The following is a 4073-nucleotide window of genomic DNA, read 5'->3' as shown; positions in this document are numbered from 1 at the left end:
AGATTCACTCCTTACACCATACACAAAATACAAATTTAAAATGGACCTAAATATGCACACTAAAACCAGAAAACTCTTGGAACAAAATGCAGGTGCAATGCTGTTAGGCCTAGTTTTTAAGATGGATTATCTAATATGATAACAGGAACACAAATAGCAAAAGACAAAACAAATGAATGGAACTTCACAGAAATTAAGTCTTGTTCATGAAAAGACTAACTAAAAAAGTGGAAAGACAGACTACAGAGTAGGATAATATCTTCAGAAGCCATATATCCATATAATCTTTGACAGTTTACCAACAAAGAGACACTACCCAGTTACAAAATGGGCAAAGGACTTGAATAGACATTTCACCAAAGAGGACATTCAAATGGCCACCAACCACATGAAAATATGCTCAGCATCATTAACCTTCAGAGAGATGCTATTCAAAACCACAATGAGTACCATTTCACTCTCACTGGGATGGCTAAGGAGCCTGGTGGTAGGGTGATTAACTTGCTCAGCTACTAACCAAAAGATCAGTGATTTGAATCCAGCAGCTGCTCTGCAGGAGAAACATGTGGTGGTCTCTTTCCATAGTCTTGGATGGGCAGAGACAAGATGGTGTCCTGCTAACACATTCTGCCCAATCCCTCTACAATAGAATCTTAGAAAAACTGAGTGAAACAGACACAAATTATGATCCTGGGACTCTGAGCATCAAATGAGAGAATAAAGAATTAGATTGAATGATGATTGGAAAAGGAGACAGAACTAGGAAAATGACTAAATAGAGAAGAAACCAGGAGCCAACAAAATGTGCCACTTTTGAGGCACAGAAGGCATTATATGTGCAGATGAGGAGAAATGAACTTCATGGTATCCACACTATAATAGAGACACAGCATGGACAGGTGTAGAGGGAATCAATGTGAGCAGACTATGCAATGGATCTGAGAGAGGAAAGAGAAGGAAAATAAATGCAGTGGCAAAGGTAAATGCAGAGTGAAGAAGAGACAGCCAGAGAAAGGGAATGAAACAAGTCACCACTAGTAAACACTAGTCATTTGGGTTGAGGACCCATGCGAGAAGAAAGGCCTGTGGTGTGGAAGTTGGGGCAGCTAGACAACAGAAACCCTCCCACTTGATTGAGTCTGGGCAGGAGCTGGAAAAATGGCTGCTTGTTCCTAGAAGAACACCAGAACCATACCAGTGATCGCAGCTGGAGAGGTGCATTCTGAGCTCTAACAAATACACCTTCCTGGAGACTAGGGGTGAACTCTCTTCCTGCCCCTACCAATCTAGTGGCTGGGGATGGATCGACCCCACTCAGTTCCTCAGCCACCTCCTCAACCGCCCAGACACCCACCACAACACACCCCAAGTAGAGGGAGCCAGGGTCTGTATTTGCCCTGCCTGTACTTATGTTACTGACAGATCTTTCTCTCCCTGAACACAAGAGGGGCACTCCTGTGACCTCCTCTCTTAAAGGCACGTAAGGATGCCAAGCTCCTCCCATCTCCACAGGTGCACACTCCAGTGCATCAGTGGATCAGGTAATAGCCATCAGCTTCCAGGGCTCCTGACTTCTCTTTAAATCTTCTTCTACCTTTTTACCTTCACTTTTTTTTTTCACTTTTTCTTCCTTTTTGTTTGTTCATTTCTCCCTCTTCCTTTTCTTTGTCATTTATTTATACCAATCTTTCTTCTCATCCACCTTCCTTTTCTCTACTTCTTCTTTTTTGCCTTTTCCTTTATTTTTTGTCACAACCAACGTGAGGAGGACATTAACTCTCCACTAGCCAGCCATATCTAATGTACCTACCACCCCACCCAATGGGTGAAAAATACCACTCACTCCTGCACGACTGGATCAATGACAGATGGTGGAGAACACCTGCTTATCCCACCAACAGCTCCTCTTCACCACAGAGATCTGTGCCCAAATTCCCACCAGTTACTCCACCACATGGAGACAGGTAGGAAGTGCCCAGTGCTGCCAAACTAACAATCAAAGAAGCAGCATCCAACCCATCCAGATATATTGAAACAAAGCAAAAAAAAAAAAAACAGGTGAAACAAACCAAAACACATAATAAACAAATAAAAACAACTTAAAAATGTTTCAGAGACAATAAACAACCTCAAATAAAACAAGGAAACAGTACAAGATAATGGAAGGAAGCGAGCCAAATAAAGAACTAGGGAAGTTCTTGAGGAAGAACAGACAATAGAACTACCTGATAAGGAATTCAATAGCTAAATAGATACATAGATAGGAACATAGATGGATGTAGATGATATTGATATAGTTAAGATATAAGTATAGATCTGCTTCCAAGAGCTCAAGATAACCATAAACAAAAGCAAGGAAAAGACAGACAATATGCTTGAAGAATTCTGGAAAACAGTACAAGAGTAAAATGACTAAATAAATAAATAATTAGAAATCATACAAAAATAGCAATTACAAATCCAGAAGATTACATTAAAACTACAAAGATAAATAACACATTGGAAGAACATAAGAGTAGTATCAAATTGACTGAAGAATGGATTAGCTATATATAAGACAAATTCTTTGAAATGAGCTTATGTGATGAAAAATCAGAAAAAGGAATGATGAAAAAGGAAGAAAACCTAAGAGTTATATGAGATGACATAAAGAGAAATAACCTATGTGTAACTGGAATTCCAGAACAAGAGAGGGAAAAAGAAACAGAGAAAATTGTCACACTTGATGGCAGAAAACTATGTTAATGTCATGAAAGATGAAAAGATCTCCATCTAAGAAGCTCAATAAATCCCATATAAAATAGACGTCTTCTTCCAGTTCGGCTTCCAGTGCTTTTATTTTGCTTTCATATGCAGCTTTTTGAGAAGAAAGCTCTTGTTGAGCCATTTCTTTTGCAATCTGGATTCCTTGCATCATTTCTTCCTTTGCTTTCAATCGTGCCTCTTCTATTTCTGCTTCAAGTTGTGATCTCTGTGCCATGAGCAGCTCATTTTTTGCAAATTCAAAGTCTTTTGGACCCTCATTTATAAGAGTATCTCTACAGGATGGTCTTTTCCCTTTCTGGACTTCTACTGGATGATTAAATCTAAAATAATGATCTCCTCCAAGAATTACACGATCACCCTAAAGCACACACACAAAAAATTAATAATTGAGGTAAGTTTGAATGAAAAAAAAATACATAGGACAAATCCTTATGTCCAATAATTCAATAGGCTAGTATTACTTACAATAAACATAAAAAATCATAGTAATAACATTTATTAAGTACTTTCTATATAGCAAGCACCACAGTAAGCACTTTATATATGTCACCTCATTTAAGGCTCACAAGATGAGAACCCCATGAAATTCATATCATCATCACAATTTTAGGAACAAGCAAATTAAAGAACAGAGTTTAATGAAAATAATAACAAGTATTTGTTGCAGACACTGTGCTAAAAGCTATACATGAATTATTTCATCTAATCTTCCCAGCAAACCTAAAAGGTAGGAAGCCTCTATTTGCCTCTGTAATTATTAATAATTCTTTCAAAAGTGTCCTAATTTGGGAACTATTAAACAATCATCCTAGCTCAATAATTTGTAAAGAGTCATATTGTTGTGTGCTGTCAATTCCGGCTGATGGTGACCCCATAGCGTTTTCTAGGCTATAATCTTTATGGGAGCAGATTACCGGGTCTAGTGGATTTGAACCACTGACCTCTTTATTATCAGCCAAGTGTTTAACCACTGTATCACCAGAGTTCCTTTCTAAAGGTCATGCCTGATTTCAAAGCCCAGCTCTTTACTCCATGGAATGTTGCTGTCAGTGGTCTGCTCTTCAGGTGTGGTTCATAGAAATATAACATAAAGGAAGATAGGTTCTGAATTAGTAGAGAAGACAATTTTAGAACTAGAAAAGTCCTTAATCTAGTTCAACTCTCATATCTTATAGAGGAGAAAATTGGGACTCAAAGAAATTAAATTAATTCAAGGTCAAACAGTTTCTTTTATTTTAGTAAAAAGTCAACTTACATGATGTAATACTGTGGGTTCCAAAATATGTTTTCCATTTACGTAAGTCTTT

This window comes from Orycteropus afer, unplaced genomic scaffold, assembly GCF_000298275.1.
Source record: "Orycteropus afer afer isolate SDZICR_OR568_19922 unplaced genomic scaffold, OryAfe1.0 scaffold00464, whole genome shotgun sequence".
NCBI lineage: Eukaryota > Metazoa > Chordata > Mammalia > Tubulidentata > Orycteropodidae > Orycteropus > Orycteropus afer.
Note: the sequence above shows the minus strand (reverse complement) of the source record.